The sequence below is a fragment of the Mirounga angustirostris genome, unplaced genomic scaffold, assembly GCF_029215605.1.
Source record: "Mirounga angustirostris isolate CCGP_5_RB_7025 unplaced genomic scaffold, mMirAng1.0.hap1 SCAF_11, whole genome shotgun sequence".
Taxonomy (NCBI): Eukaryota; Metazoa; Chordata; class Mammalia; order Carnivora; family Phocidae; genus Mirounga; species Mirounga angustirostris.
In genome coordinates, this window is record NW_026991719.1 from 17,256,797 (window position 1) to 17,274,795 (window position 17,999).

Here is a 17,999-nt window from a genome sequence, read left to right on the forward strand (position 1 = left end):
GAGGTCACTATGGGTGGCCATGTCCTCAACTAAAAATCACAATTTCTATCAATTCATCTTTCTCTCCAGGTTCCAGTGACTGTTCTTTTCCCTTATCCCTTCAGTGGTGATAGCACCTTGTTGTGACCATCTCCTGAGGAATTCCACTCACCTTGTGGTTTCCCTGTACCCTGCCCACAACTTGTAAATAGTACCTTTATTAAACTCTTTTCAGATTACCCAATCTGAATGTTATCTGTTTCTAGGAGAGACCCTGGCTAATACAATATACCCTGACAACTCACAAGGATTAATAGTGTTCTTGCAGTCTATTACACCATTCTAGACTTTAAAAAATCATATTTGTGGGCGCCTGGGTGGCTCAGTTGGTTGGGCGACTGCCTTCAGCTCAGGTCATGATCCTGGAGTCCCGGGATCGAGTCCTGCATCGGGCTCCCTGCTCAGCAGGGAGTCTGCTCCTCCCTCTGACCCTCCTCCCTCTCATGCTCTCTGTCTCTCATTCTCTCTGTCTCAAATAAATAAATAAAATCTTAAAAAAATAAAAAATAAATAAAAAATCATATTTGTTTGGTAATAATCTAGGTCTATTAGACTGTAAGATCTTCAAGAGCAGGGATCATACCATAAACATGGTTGTAATATTTGTAGGCCTAAATAGCTCCTGCCCCATAGTTGGCACCCAACAATTATTCTGAGGAATTGAATTGAATTAAAATACAACATAGCTATTCCTAGGTTATGATCTTGAATGAACAAGATAAACATTATCTTAATCATGACATAAAAATCACATGATCCTAAAGAATGGAGGAATGTTAACTTGCTGAACATAATACCCATTTTAATGTCTTCTTCATGCAGAAATAAATGGTATTTAAGGGTATAATACAGCTTGCTGTGTAATTACATTAATCAGAGAGTGCCTCTTCTGTTGGTTCCTTTGCTGTTGCCATGGTAGCGACCACAGACTTGCAAGTAGAGAGCATACATAGAACCCATTCTTAATTACATGTGTAGCACTACATTTCTGAGAACACAATAAATATGGAGGTAATGGAACACGTGGAAAAGAGATATGATGAAAAAAGATTTGCTCTCTGGTTTTTCTATCTCTTGATTATTCCTAAACCCTTTATTAGTATTACTCCCTATTACACTTTCTCTTTCACTGCAGTAAAAAGGTCTTTGCAGCCACCCACCAAATTATAATCCTCTACTCCTGAAATGATCCAGAACTATCTCTGATAAAAATGTCAGTAGGAAATTAAGTCCTGTCATAACAAAAACAGAGTGGAGTGAGTGTCCACTGACAATTTTCTAAGAAAAGTGACACCATCTTCCATCTTTTTTCATATCATAGCAAAGCATCAAAAGCCCTCCTTTCTAAATAGTCTTTGTATTACTAAGAATTCTTATTTGTGCTTAAATACCTTGCTTGGCTGTGCATTTTGGGTAATAACGTTTGCAACTTACAGGGATATTGCCAAGATTAATTATTGCACATTTTAAAAATAAACAAACAAAAAAGCAAAATATTGAGTTTAAAAGGAATTTTTCAATCAAAAGTTTTTCATTCAATCAAGGCTAAATGATACCTTTTCTTTTTCTTCTTCCACTTCTCAGGTATTTCTTAAGGAAGATAACACATTCTTTGGAGGAACAAGAGGTGGTCTTTCCTTAATTCTAATTAAGTCTTTCCAAAGAAGAACCATATACTAATTCAATCTAGTTGAAAAACTTTTATTTATTTTAAAGATTTTATTTATTTATTTGAGATAGGGAAAACAAAAGCAGCGGGGAAGGGCAGAGGAAGAGGGAGAAGCAGGTTCCCCACTGAGCAGGGAGCCCCACACTGGGCTTGGTCCCAGGACCCCGAGATCACAATCTGAGCTGAAGGCAGACACTTAACTGATTGAGCCACCCAAGCACTCCAACTTCTATTCACTTTAAGTAGTCCTGCAGTTTAATCACATATTTTAGTATTACTTTTGGCCAATAAAAATTAGTCTTATATGGGCAATAAATTGTCATTGTGCAACAACAGATTTGTTTTTGCCTCCTTTTGGTCTTCATCTCATCACTGCTGATCATTTGTTTATTTATCCTTTTTATTAGCATTTTGCTAACTACTCATCATGAACTTAACACTTTCCCAGCCTCAAAGAATACTGAAATGAACAGTCCCAACTCTCCAAAAGCTCCTGTCTAAAGAATGAGATAGACATAAAGTCAACTTGCAGGCCAGCTGTTTATGGCCTATGAAAGTCTTAGTGGGAACCACTTAGCTCTGCTCCCTGTATTCAGTCATCTCCTAGCAGCCTAGCCTAAGACAGTTCTCACGGAAAGGGTAGAGAAGAAAAGAACAGGAAGTAGATAAGGGCTCCTAAGGCCAAAGCTTTAAATTGGCGCACTGTATCTTGTCGGCCAAGGCAAGTCACAAGGCCAGCTCAGATTTAAGGGATAATTATAACAGGCTCCACCTCTTGATGAAAGGAGAAGCAAAATAACAGTGCAAAAGATGTGGATGCAGGGAGGAGTAGACAAATGGGGCCATTTTTGCAATAGTACCAAATGCACAGTAAGACAACAAATCCAACCCAGCAGGAATTGTAAAAGGCTAAATATAGTCTTAAAAGCTGAGTAGGATTTGCCATAATACTATGCATTAAAAGACAAATCAATACTTAGATAGTATAAAACAAGGAGTCCAAAACATACAATTGAGGAATATCTTGAGTCAAGTGTTTCCTTGTTACACTTCTCACTTAACTACACCTCTAAAAAGTAAAGTAAGACCTTTTTTCCCTGAGTTTTAGTTAAATTAAATTCTGATTAAAGTCAATTCAGGTCTTATATTCTCACAACCACTTCAATACATAAAAATTATTATCTGTCAACAACTGGAGAACTACAAATATTCCAGAGACAAGCTTATAGTGAATGCCTCATAAGTATTTCTTTGCTGAACAAATTAATTAATGAATGAAAGGATGAATGAAATAAGTTTCAAAGGCTTTAAAACTTTATTAAGCCAGCCAGGCAATACCAACAGAGATTATGCCACAAAAAGCAGCCCAAGCTGGGAAGCCTCTTTATCCCCACAAGCTTGAGACTGATTTTCTTCTCCCGTCAAGAGAAACTGAACAGGGGCGCCTGGGTGGCTCAGATGGTTAAGCGTCTGCCTTCGGCTCAGGTCATGATCCCAGGGTCCTGGGATCGAGTCCCGCCCGCATCAGGCTCCCTGCTAGGCGGGGAGCCTGCTTCTCCCTCTGCTTCTCTCTCTCTCTCTCTCTGACTTTCATGAATAAATAAATAAAACATTAAAAAAAAGAGAGAGAGAAACTGAACAGGCCAACCTTAGGAAATCCCATCTTCTCAGGCAGCAGCAAAGACCAGTGGGAGTCTCAGTGGTACTAGATAAACTGAGCAGATCAAGTAACTGTAAAAGCTCTGAAAATTAAACTGCCAGTGGAACCACACCACAAAAGCAGACCAAGACCTGTGTGCCAAACCTAAAGAGGATGAGTGCCTACTAACATAAAAGATTTAAATAGGATTCTGAGTTTCTGAACATAATAACAAAATGTGCAGCACAGTGTAAAAAAACCACCCATAATTCCAAGAATAAATCACAACTTAAATGAGAAAAGACAGTCAACTAATACCAACACCAGGATGAGTCAGATGTTGGAATTATCAGAGAAAGATGTTAAAGCAGCCATCAAAAAAGCTTCAATAATCAATTATAATTTCTCTTTTAAAAAATGAAAAAAAAAAAAGGAAAATCTCAGCCAAGAACCAAAAGTTATAAATAACCAAATATACATAAAGAACTAATCAATGCAACAAAATTTTTTTTACAAACCTTTTTGGGTGGGCTTAATAGTAAAGTTGAATGACATAGAATAAAATCAGTGAACATGAGGTCAGATCAATAGAATTTACCTAATCTGAAAACAGAAAAATAAACAGAACATCAGAGACCTGTGAGACAGTGACAAAAGATTCAAGATTGTTATTATCAGAGTGACAGAAAAGGAAAAGAAAAAGAATGGGGCTGAAAGATTGTAAGAAAAAATAATGGCTGAAAATTTTCCCATATGGTAAAAGACACAAAGCTATAGACTTAAGAAATTCAGTAATACCCAAGAAGGATGAATCCAAAAATATCTACACAAAGATACATCATGTTTAAGCTTCTAGAAACTAGAGACAAAGAAAAAGTCTCTTGAAAACACACACAAAAAAACAACAAATTACCTATATAGGACCACTATTTAAAATCAATTAAAATCAATTAAAATTCAAATCTGGAACCATAAAAGCCAAAAGGAAGTGGCAGACATTTTCCACAGATAATAGAAAAGAACTGTCAACTTCAAATTCTATATCGTGTAAGTAGCCTTCAGGAATAAAGGGGAAATACAAATATTCTCAGATGAAGGAAAACTAAAAGGATTTCTCATTAGTAAATCTATCCTTAAAGAATGGCTAAAGAAATTGTTTCAAACAAAAAGGAAATTATAAAAGAAGGAATATTAGAGCATCAGGAAGAAAGAAAAATGGAAAGAGCAAAAATATGGTTATATAAAATAGATTATGCTTTGCATGCATTTTATAAATCATATATGATAATAAAAACAAAAATTATAATACCATCTGATGCTCAAGACAATGGTATTTAAAAGTGGAGAGAGTAAATGGAATGGTAAATGGAACAATAAATGGAAGTATGGTTTCATAGTTCACTAGAGACGCTCCCTGGTGGTCTAGTGGTTAGGATTCGGCGCTCTCTCATAGTTCACTAGAAGTGATAAAATATTAATATTAATTAATTATTAATATTAATACCAGTAGATAAATTGTTATAAAAATTAAAATATATACATTGAAAAATGCTATAAATAAATCAAGATGAAATTCTAAGAAATACTCAAGTAACCCACAGGAAGGTAGAAAAGAGAAACAAAGCAAAAACTAGTAAAAACAAACAGAAAAAATAATAAAATAATACTTAAGCTCTAAAATATCAATAATTACCTTAAATGTACATGGTCTAAATAAATTGACCAAAAGACAGATTGACATGACCCAACTATATGTTATTTATAAGAAACTGACTCCAAATTCAACAACACAGGTGGGTTGAAAGTAAAAAGATGGAAAAAGATATACCATGCAAATATCAAAAACAAGCAGAAGTGGCAATATGCATATCAGGTAAAGTAGACTTCAAAGCAAACAAAACTACAAAAGAGAAAGAGGAATACTACATAATGACAAATTGATTAATATACCAGCAAGATAAAATGAAACTAAATGTGTACATACCAAACAAAAAAAGCCTCATAATATATAAAGCAAAACTAATAGACCTGAAAAGAAAAACAGACAAATCCAAAATTATAGTTCGGTACATCAAAACCACCCTTTCAACAACAGATAGAACTAGTATAGAAAATAATCAAGTATGTAGAAAATCTATACAATATATTCAATCAACAGGATCTGATTGACATATATAGAATATTCCATCCAACAACAGCAGAATACTCAATTTTTTCAAGCACCCATGTAACATTCAGCAGATACAGTATATCCTGGGTGGAAAAACAACCCTCAACCAATTTCAAAGAAGTGAAATCATACAGACTGTTCTCCCACCATATCAGAATCAAACTAGATAACAGAAAGACAACAGGAAAATATCTAAATATATAGAAATTAAACAACACACTTTGAAATAATCCATGGGTCAAAGAGGAATTCCAAAAATATTTAAAAATAGATAAAACTTAATTAAAATGAAAACACAACATATCAAAATATGTGGGATGCAGCTAAAGTAGTGCTGGGAGGGGGTTGCCTGGGTGGCTCAGTCATTAAGCATCTGCCTTCAGCTCAGGTAATGATCCTGGGGTCCTGGGATTGAGCTACGCATCGGGCTCCCTGTTCCATGGGAAGCCTGCTTCTCCCTCTCCCACTCCCCCTGCTTGTGTTCCCTCCCTCGCTGTGTCTCTCTCTGTCAAATGAATAAATAAAATCTTTAAAAAAAATTAAAAAATAAAGTAGTGCTGGGAAGGAAAGTTATAGTATGAAATGCTTATGATAGAAATGAGGAAAAGTGGCAAATCAATTAATCTAAATTCCCCTGCAAGAAACTAAAAAAGTAAGAGCAATCTAAACCCAATGTAATCCAAACTGGTGCAGCTACTCGGGAAAACAGTATGGAGGTTCCTCACAATGTTAAAAATAGAACTATCCTACAACCCAGCAATTGCACAACTAGGTATTTACCCAGAGGATACAAAAATACAGATTTGAAGGGGCACATGCACCCTGATGTTTATAGCAGCATTATCAACAATAGCCAAATTATGCAAAGAGCCCAAATGTCTACTGACTGATGAATGGATAAAGAAGATGTGGTATATATACACAATGGAATATCACTCAGCCATCAAAAAGAATGAAATCTTTCCAACAATGTGGATGGAGCTAGAGTGTATTAAGCTAAGCGAAGTAAGTCAGAGAAAGAGAAATACCATATGATTTCACTCATATGTGGAATTTAAGAAGCAAAACAATGAACAGAGAAAGGGGGGAAAAAAGAGAGGGAGGCAAACCATAAGAAACTCTTAATTATAAAGAACAAACTGAGGGTTGATGGAGGAGAAGTGGGTGGGGGGTGTGGGCTAAATGGTTGATGGGTGTTAAGGAGGGCACTTGTTTTGTTGAGCACTGGGTGTTATATGTAAGTGATGAATCACAAAAATCTACTTCTGAAACCAATACTACACTATATGTTAACTAACTAGAATTTAATTAAAAATTTGAAGAAAAAATAAAGTGTTAATAATAAAAAAGCTATTCTATTATTAGAAAAAATAAACCCAATGCAATCCAAAGGAACAAATAATAAACAAAAGAGGAGAAAATAATGAAGTTAAAAATAGGAAACAAAAGAGAAAATTAATAAAACAAAGAGCTGATTCTTTGAAAAAATAAAAACTGATAAACCTCTAGGAAGACTGACAAAAAAGGCTGACAATCATCAATATCACGGATAAAAGAGAGGCTACCAGTAGAGATCATGAAGCCATTAGAATAATAAGTGCATAATACTATTATGAGTTACACTGTGCACCCCCCAAAAAGATATGTTGAAGTCCTAACCCTAGTGTCTCAGAATGAGACCTTTTTTGGAAATAGGATCCTTACAGAGGTAATCAACTAAGATAGGTTCATTGTGATGGGCTTTAATCCTATATGAATGGTGTCCTTATAAAAAGGACAAATTTGGACACAGAGAGATACACAAAGACAGAGGACAATGTGAAGAGGCACAGGGAAAATGCCATGTGAAGATGAAGTCAGAGGCTGGAATTACGCTGCCACAAGCCAAGGAACAACTGGAGCTACTAGAAGCAGGAAGGATCAAGGAAGGATCTCTCTCCTACAGGTCTCAGAGGGAGCAAGGCCCTGCCCATACCTTGATTTTAGACTTATAGCATCCAGTAAAAGACAATAAATTTCTGTTTTTCTAAGACACCCAGTTTGTAATATTTTATTATGGCAACCATAGGAAATTCATAGAAATATGAACAACTTCATGCTCATGAATGTGACAACTTAGAAGAAAGGAATCAATTCCTACCAAAACTCAATTAAGATGAAATAGATAATCTGAATTGTCCTATTCAGGAAACTGAATCTATAATTTAGAAGATCCTGAAAAAGAAATCTCTGGGCCCAGATAGTTGCACAGGAGAATTGTGAGAAATACTAAAGAGATTTAACATCAATTTTACACAAACTCTTCCAGATAACAAAAGAGGGGACACTTCCCAATTCATTCTGTGATACCACTATCACTCTTATACAAAAACAAATATAAGACAGTACAAAAAAAAAAGTTACAGAAGAACATCTCTTATGAACTTACATATAAAATTTTCAACAACACTATTAGCAAATCAAATCCAAAAATGTATACAAAGATTTATGTACCATGACCAAGTAGAATTTGTTCCAGTTATGGAAGGGTGGCTTAACATTTGAAAATCAACATAATCCACTGTATAAACAGACTAAAGAAAAAAATAATATGATCATATCAATTGTTACAGGGAAAAAAGCATTTGACAACATCCAATACTCATTCATAATAAAAACTCTCAGCAATTTAGGAGTAGAGGGAAATTACCTCAACTTGTAAAGGAGCATCTACACAATAACTACAGCTAACATCACACTTCATGGAGAAAGGCTGGATGCTTTCTCTCTGAGACTAGCAAAAAGGGAATAATGTCTGTTCTCACCACTCTTATTCAAAATACTTGAAGTTAGAGCCACTGCAATAAGACCAAAATAATAATAATAATAATAAAAAGCATACAGTTTAGAAAGGAGAAAATAAAAATGTCCCTATTTGTGGATGACATGATTACCTATGTAGGAAAACCCAAGAAATCACCAAAAAGCTCCTAGAATTAATAAGTGAGTTCGGGGGACGCCTGGGTGGCTCAGTCCGTTAAGCGTCTGCCTTCGGCTCAGGTCATGGTCCCAGGGTCCTGGGATCGAGTCCCCCATAGGGTTCCCTGCTCGGCGGGAAGCCTGCTTCTCCCTCTGCCTCTGCCTCTCTCTGTCTCTCATGAATAAATAAATAAAATCTTAAAAAAAAATGAGTTTGGAAAGGTCACAAAATACAAAAATGATCTAAATAAATTGAAAGACATATCCTGTTCGTATGTTAGAGGAGTCAACATAGCAAACATGTCAATTTTCCCCAAATTAATTTTTAGGTTTAATATGTAATTCCTATCAAAATTCCAGCAATAATTTGTAGATACAAATTATTCTAAAATTGATATAAAAATGCAGGCTGTAGAATACTTAATCTTGAAAAAGAAGAATAAAGTGGGAAGAATCACTCTACCTAATATTAAGTTTACTATATAGATACATAATCAAAAAATTTGATATGAGCATTAGGATAGACACACAGATCAATGTAACAGAATAGAGAAACTAGAAAAAAAAAGTCCCAAATCAGTATGTTTAATTAATTTTTTTTACAAAGGTACATAAGAAAAGCAATTCAAAAGAGGAAAGATAGCTTTTTCAATAAATGATACTGGAGCAACTGGACACAAATGAGGGAAAGAAACCCTTGATTTAATTAGTCCTCAGTATAAAAACATAACTCAAAATTGATAATGTACTTAAATGTAAAATGTAGGGGCACCTGGGTGGCTCAGTCAGTTAAGCATCTGCCTTTAGCTCAGGTCATGATCCCGGGGTCCTGGGATCGAGCCCGGTGATGGGTTCCCTGCTCAGTGGAGAGCCTGCTTCTCCCTCTCCCTCTGCTGCTTCCCCTGCTTGTGCTCTCTCTCTCTCTATCTCTATCTCTCTGTCAAATAAATATATTTTTTAAAAATGTAAAACATAAAACTATAAAACTTTCAGGGAAACACACAAAAAATTTTCAGGGTATCGGGCTAGGCAAAGAGTTCTCATATTTGACACCAAAAACACAATCCATAAAAGTAGAAACTTAATAAATTTATCCAAAAACCCACATCACATCACATCCATGAAAAAATGTTCAACATCAATGATAAACGGGGACATGCTCATTAAAACCATAATGAAGTATTACCATATACCCATTAGAATGACTAAAAAACAGTGAAAACACCAAATGCTGTGAGGATGTGGAGAAAATATTACTCACTCACACATTGCTGGTGTAAATGTAAAATGATACAACCACTCTAGAAAATAGTTTGGCAATTTCTTTAAAAATTAAACATGTGATTACCATACAAGTCAGCCATTGCACTCTTGGGTATTTACCTCAGAAAAATAAAAATTTTGTTCACACAAAAAGCTATACCCAAATGTTCATAGTAGCTTTATTCATAATAACCAACAATTGGCAACAATGAAGATGTCTTTCAACAGGTTAAGTGATTAAACAAACTATTGTATATCCATGCAACAAAATACTAATCTTCAGTAAGAAGGAATGAACTACTGGTACACAAAACAACTTGGATGAATTTCTAGGGAATCATGCTGAATAAAAAAAAAGCCAATCCTAAAATGTTACATGCTACATAATTCAATTAATAACATTTTGAAATGGCAAAATTATAGAAATAGAGAACAAATTAGGTATTAGGATGGAGACTGGGTGGGATCCTTGTAGTGACCAAACTTTTTTTTTCTTGACTTGAGTAGTGGTACATGAGTACGTGTGATAAAATTATATTGAACTAAACGCGCACACACACACACACATACACAAGAATGCTCGTAAAACTGGGGAAATCTGAATTAGATTGGTGGTTATCTCAATAACCTCTGTGATATTGTACTATAGCTTTTCAAGATGTTACCATTTGGGGAACTTGGGTAAAGAGTACACTGGATTGCTCTGTGCTATTCTTACAACTGCATGTGATATACAATTACCTCAAAAAATTTTTCATTAAAAAGAGGCTACACAGAACTCACTGAGAGCAAGTAGGAAGCAATCTAGGCCTTCTTTATCCTCCCTTAAACAGAGATCGGTATTTTTATTGGTATATATCCTTAGGACTTTAAAAACCACTCATGTTGCCACCTGTGTTTTGCCAACACCTCCTCTATGAAGTAAAATGTACATAAGGCTTTGAAGTACTATAATTTTCAAGAAGTAGTAGCAGAAAGAAAAATATCTTCAAACACCATGTTGGAGTAGAAAGAAGCTAAGGATCTGAATTAATTGTCCATGGTTTCTCAGCAAAATATCAAGCTTTTGAGGAAAAGATTAGGCAGCAGTTTTAAGAGAAATTTTTTTCTTTTTCTTTTTCTTTTCTTTTCCAAGATAATTTGATTCAGTGATTAGAATTTAGAATAAAAAAGACAAAGAACAAAAGATGAAAAGGGGCAGTAGACTCAGGATCCTGGACTCAAGTGTCAAATCTGCTACTATCCATGTGAGTGTGGGCAGTCCAATTCAATCTGTTTGCATCTCCATTTCCTCGTAAAAATTAAAGCATTAGACCAAATCCCAAGATCCCTTCCAGCTTGAAAATATTCTATGATCCTACAAGATTTGAAACGTTGATGAGAGTTGTTTCATCCCATTCCTTCATTAGACTTAATTTAATAAGGTTCTCCATGGTAACTTCAATTGGCAATCCAAGCATTCCCTTCAGCTGTGTAAATGATGCCCCTAATTCCAATATAACTTTTCAGGTTTCCTTACCAAGTCTCTAAGTGCTAATTAACTTTGAAGCAGCTCTCCAAAACAGTCTCCATTACAATTTAGACCAAACTGCCTTTTTTTTTTTTTTTAAGATTTTATTATTTTTCAGAGGGGGAGAGAGAGAGAGAGCACACGTGCATGCACAAGCAGAGGGAGCGGCAGGCAGAGGGAGAAGCAGGCTCCCTGCTGAGCAAGGAGCCCGATGGGGGACTGAATCCCAGGACCCGGGATCATGACCTGAGCCGAAGGCAGACGCTTAACTGACTGAGCCACCCGGATGTCCCTATCCGTTGCCTTGAGTTCTTTTTCATTCATTCCACTGAATGAAAGAATTTTAAAGTGCAAAGAGCCTGGAGAGAGTTTCAACCATACAGCAGCTTCAAGTTTTAGGGGCTAATGCTTTTGAGGATCTTGCTTAATAGTCTTCTGGGGCTCAGATCTCACCATTTTCAAGATAAAAGTTACCCTTGATACAGTGCAAAATGTTTTTGTTATACAACTCTTACTTTCTTTAATAGACCACCCAGTTCCTTGAGAAAATCTAGATTAGGCAAACTCAGTGGTACTCGTCTCTTCCTACCACCTGATACCTACCCCCTGACAAAAACCTTAAGGACCTTACTGAATCTCCAAGTCAGAGCCTATTTTTCAAGGGGCAAATCTGGCTGTTGACCACAACTCAATGTATGGTGTCTTTTCATGATGTTGTGAGGTGCCTACTATGAAACTAGTCTGCTGTATTAGTCAGGTTTTCTACATTAATGCTGTTTAACAAACAAAGACTTCTCCCTATCCCTGCTCCCCCTCCAATTCTCAGTACCTTACAACCACATAAATACAAATATTTCTTTCTTTCTTACAGGTCTACAGGTCAGCTCTTGGTCAAATGGACTTGACTGCCTTGGCTCCTAGCTATAAGTGATTGCTTGTCTATTTTGCACATTTCTTTATTCTGGAACCAGCATCTATTAAACATTTAATTTTTTTTCCATGACAGAGGACAGGTTTACAAGAGGGCTGGCAATAACTTTCCATGTTTCTTTAAAGCTTATAGCTGAAAACTGTCATACTCTCAATTCTGCCCACATTTTATTGACTAAAGCAAATCATATGACAAAGCCAAACATTAGTGCATACAGGAAGTATATTCTATACATGAGGAATCCATGACAAGGACAGGGAGGGAAAGAAGAATTGTAAGCAAATAATACCATATATCACTTTTGCTTACCACTATAAAGAGAAAAAAGTAAATTCAACTACTACCACTCCAATATGTTAAAGGCATTTGTTTTTCACCTTCCTGTTAGAGTGAGAATCTGGGTTTTAGAAACATACTCTTAGTTCCAATGATCTTGTCATTCTTTCTCCCTGCCTAGACTCAGAGAGCCTAGTCCAACAGCCTGGGCTGACATCCTAGTGCTCCAACAGTGTAAGGTGAGAAAGAGCCTCTGACTTGGAGATCCAGTGAAGATACTTAGGGTATGGGGCATGGATGGGGATCAGGTAGTGTGAGGAGATGAGTACCACTGAGAGTTTTCCTAGCCTTGATTTTCTTAAAGAACTAGGTAGCCTAATCAAGAGCCACAAAAAAAGGAGAAAATTTTGTACTGTATCAGGGTAACTCTAATCTTGAGAATAGTGAGATGTGAGCCCCAGAAGAATATTGAGCAAGATCCCTCAAAAGCGCTAGCAGGAAAAAAGCCTTGAAGCTGCTGTATGATTGATAAACTCTCCAGTAAGAGTGTCTACACCTTAAAATGAAAAATAGCTTTTCTGCACTCCTAGTTCCATTCCCTCCCATTCTCTCAACTGAGATTCAAAAAGATGTAACTGTTTTCAGAGAACATTAGGTCAGAGTTTACACAAATCTTTTACGTGGTTGACTACCAACACTTACCAGGCTCAGAACTGCCACTAAGGAGTATTTTAGAAACTTGGGGGTGATTTTTAATTTTCACAGTGAATTGAAGATAACACAAACATTTGGTAAGCCAGGGATGATAGATTTCTTACAAGGAGCAGTACACTGACATACAACAACTATTCTATAGTCCACATAAGTTTCTAATGTCTTACCAGTCTTGTAGAAGAAAATCCCATTTGTACGTATTTATACCTAGAACCTAACTCCATGGCACACAAAGTGTTTTTTGCAAGGTGTTAATTTGCACTGAATTTTCTAGAAATGCAACCACTGTACAAATTAAAGAAAGACTGTATTTTTTTCCTGAGCTTTGTTTGAAACTTTACCAAGAGTTGTTTACCTTTCAGGAAACCAATATTCCTGAGGCAATGCTGCATATGTATTTGAGTCATCAATACAACACACTTGTATCATTCTGCAGCTTTAGCTGCTCTATTCACATTGATTATAATAATTGATCCAAGCAATGGACATCATGTTTTAAAGTGCAGTCATGCTTAAATGTATATTGAAACATATTATAAATTACATATTTCTATATAATGTATTATATTTAATAAAACATATTGAAACTACTTTCCTTTTATTGCTCCTTTATATTACAGCTTGGATATTTTATTGCTTTTTAAAAATTTATCTATGTAAGCAGATTACATTATATATGAATTACATTTCAGGGTAATAAAGAGGGCCTACAAAGTTGTTATAAAAAGGGAACAGGTTTTGATAGGTTTGAGAATGCCCCCCCTCTATGCCATCCTGCTGTTTGCTTTCCCCCTATCTTGTCTCTAAAAATAATGCATAATCAGTGTCACTTTTTTTGCATTTGAATTATTATATTAAATATTATTCTCATGTGATTCACTCACTGTTTTGAATATTAGTAGATTTTGGGGGGGGTTATTTTATTTTTTATTTTTATTATTATGTTCAGTTAGCCAACATATAGTACATCATTAGTTTTTGATGTAGTTTTTTTTTTAAATAGGGAACACTTCATGAATTTGCCCGTAATCCTTGCGCAGGGACCACGTTAATCTCTGTATCATTTCAATCTTAGTATATGTGCTGCCAAAGTGGCACTTTGCAATTTTTAATATTCTCATTCCTGTATGATATTCCATTATAAAAATAAACTATAATTCACTTATCTATACTACTCTTATCCCCCCAGTTTCAGTGAGAAATAATTAGCATATATCATTGTATAAGTTTAAGCAAACAGCATGATGGTTTTCAGTGTCAGTTCTTGATTAACAATTTAGAATTGTAAATTAATGAAATCAAATTTAATGAAGCAATCCTGATAAATGTCTAGTTTATCCTCAGGTCCAAAAATTCAAGTGTCAAGAATTTTTTCTCTTAAATATGCTTTTTACAAAATGCTTTTGACCCATTCCTTTTCTCCAGGTTTTCCCTTCTCTAAGCCATTATATCTTAGCCCTAATCATTATGTGTTAAAAGATCTTTCGGGGGCACCTGGGTGGCTCAGTTGCTTAAGCGTCCGACTCTTGATTTTAGCTCAGGTCATGATCTCAAGGCTGTAAGATCGAGCCCCGCACCGGCTCTGCACTGGGCATGGAGCCTGCTTAAGATTCTCTCTCTCCTTCTGCCCCTCCCCCATTTATCTCCCCCTCTTTAAAAAAAAAAAAAGATTTTTCAGAAAAACCCACAAGCTAATCTGTATTTTGTCCAACAGAAAACTCATTCTATAATAATTTGAATGCTTAACACAAACTTTCTGATTTCTTATTTCATTACTTCTATTCTTCTGCTATTAAATGTTGTATCTGATTTATCTTGCCTATCACTTAAAAGGTCCTATTCCTTTCTTACTGAATGTTTAATTTTCATGATCATCTGGATTAATATCATTGCTTTGAAAGAAAGCCATCTTTATTCTATCTGAATCATCCTATATGAGTTTCATCCCAAATTATCTTCCGCTACACCAGCCAAATATGCTAGGTCAAATGTTAAATACTGGGTAGGAGGGAGGTAAAAAATTAATAATCTTTTCTTCTGTTTTCAAGGGGCTTATCCTCATAGTTACACCAATCTGTACCCCCATTTCTTTTTTTTTGTTTTTTGTTTTTTAAAGATTTTATTTATTTATTTGAGAGAGAGAAACAGCATGAGAGGGGAGAGGGTCAGAGGGAGAAGCAGGCTCCCCGCTGAGCTGGGAGCCTGACGTGGGACTCGATCCCAGGACTCTGGGATCATGACCTGAGCCGAAGGCAGTCGCTTAACCAACTGAGCCACCCAGGCGCCCAGTACCCCCATTTCTTAACAAGACATAGAGAAGACAACAGTATTTGTACACATAGCAATATCATTAAAAGCCCACACACCAGCACATTAGTTTCTCACACAGTTTTTTAGTTCTTAGCATCATGGTTTGACATTTTCAGAAACTCAGTAGAACCTGAAAAAAATAAGACTGAAGAGTGTAAGTGTCCAAATCCAGCACTATAAAAAATGGAAATACATGCCATGAATGTACTGTTGAATAAAATGAGTTGAACTGCTTGCGCATTTCATTTAAATGGCCATTGCTTTCCTTCTCTGCTTATTTGCTGTTCAATGATTATATATGAATCCCAGGCCAAAGACGTAAGTTTCAAATAATAATTATTGCCTAGGGACGAGGGGGTTGTCTCAGTTTTGCAATAAAATAAATAATGGGTTTATAAAGATTACCCATATATTTGTATGTCTTTGTCTGGAACTTATGCCTTAGTCCAATTTATAAGCAAAAATTATGCCATCTTAACAGATGGCCCTACATGTAAATAAATAAAAGAACAGAAAGAATTGGTATAGTATTACTAGGGTTCCTATATAATGGCACACTTAGAGAGAAAGAATAGAGAGAAACTATATAAACTCAGAGATTAAGAAAAGCATCGCTATGCTAAGTATTTATTAGAATCACCTGCAGAGATTTAAAAACCTATACCAATGATTCTAATTTAGCTAATCTGGGGAGTGGCTTGGGTACTGGGATTTTTTTAAAAGGTCCCCAGTGATTCCAAGATATGGCCAATGTTGAGACCTACTGCACTAAACAAAACCTAAAACACAGCTCTGTTACCAATCATATTTAACTGGATATTTAAGGTAAATTATTTGAAAGATAATTTTCTCAAAGCAAAAAGCAATTCTGTCAGCATAATATTCTTCACAGCTGTAGCTAATAATACACAGTTTATTCCTGACTATGATAATAACTCATTTTATCAAGATAATTTTGGTCAAAAAACTATGAGGTATAACATATTTCTTTCTATCCTCATTTTTTAAAAATCTGACATGGACTAATTAAATACAATAAAAACAGGTACTTCAAATTGTCAGTGAGTTGCTAAAGTTCTATTAGTATGCTATAACTCTGCATATTTCTAACTGCTAAAACTTCTATGGACATATTTTATGCTGAGAGCTTAGGCAGGGTTAGATAGGACAGCAAATAGTATCATGGCTTTCCTCAAACTATTTCGATTATTGACATAATAATAAAAGCATTTTTTTGCTTTTGTCTCATTACCCAAATCTGTATCAGTTTAAAGATTAGTCATATTATTAGCTAAGTAAAATCTTCTTTATCCAGGATGTCTAAAACAAAGGTCATTCCAAGTAAGGAAGTGTAATAGTTGTGATGTATGCAATTCTACCTCAGTTAACCCCGTATTAAAACACTGAAAGCTAACTCCCTATAAATCTATGCTACTCCTAATTTGGTTTGAAACAAGCAGCACAGGCATCACTAGAAAGTTTGTTAGAAATGCAGAGTGTCAAATCCCTCCCAGACCTACAGACTCAGAATTTGCTTTAACAAGATTCTCAAATGATGTACACTAAGGTTCACATGACCACGTTGGACAATTTGTATTCACATGAAAGTCTGCATGACCACCTTGCTAAATTCTCTAAATTTATCAAGTTACCAAAATTATGCTTTAAGGAATAGTGTTGAATTTATCTAATTAATATATTCAATACCTATATTATTCTTAGCATTTTTGTACAGTTGGTCAAAAGCTAAGGGTCATTGAATAGCATACTCTATTAATCTATTTTTATCAACATATTTAAGAGGAAGATAATTATTAATAAAATGAAGATTTAAATATATTCTCAAATGTAAATATATTAATAAAGGATATATTCATAAGTGTATTCATTTAATGTGTATTCTTAGTTTTTGAAAACAAGTAATATTTTTGGTAAATTGCTAAATTTGGTAAATTTGGAAAACTGGCCATTTGGTGAAATGGTCATTTGATAAATTAAGCTTTAGAGCAAATGGTATTGGTACATTGACTTTCAGTGATCAGCCTCTTCCAGTGGATAATACCTAGCATGGCAAATCTATCAGTATTTGAACTATACTTCTCTTTTTTCACTGTGGTTTTAAAACCACATAAGCTGATTAATATTTAGGGAATATTAAGTAGGATTAAGAGCAGACCTGGGTTTGAGTACTCAATCCACTCCCTGTATGATCTTGATTAAATTATTTAACTAAGACTATGTTTCCCTAGTCCACAGGACTCTTGTGTAATTAATAAAAATACAGAAGTCCCTGGTGTGTATTATTCTCAAGTTTTTATTTAAATTCCAGTTAGGAGGACATTAGGAGAAGGAAGGGGAAAAGGAAGGGGGGGGAATCAGAGGGGGAGACAAACCATGAGAGACTATGGACTCCGAGAAACAAAGTGAGGGTTTTAGGGGGGAGGATAATGGGGGGATGGGTTAGCCTGGTGATGAGTATTAAGGAGGGCACATACTTCATGGAGCACTGGGTGTTATATG

The 17,999-nt window shown here is 35.4% G+C and overlaps 1 long non-coding RNA gene and 1 other non-coding gene across 2 annotated transcripts in view; both read right to left on the minus strand.

Moving 5' to 3' along the window:
* LOC135361910 (uncharacterized) overlaps positions 1-17,999 on the minus strand; it is a 172,927-nt gene that overhangs the window by 46,593 nt on the left and 108,335 nt on the right. The window lies entirely within an intron of this gene.
* Positions 14,165-14,267, minus strand: LOC123851541 (U6 spliceosomal RNA). Its single transcript, XR_006792631.1, has one exon. It is a non-coding gene; the product is annotated as a U6 spliceosomal RNA (small nuclear RNA).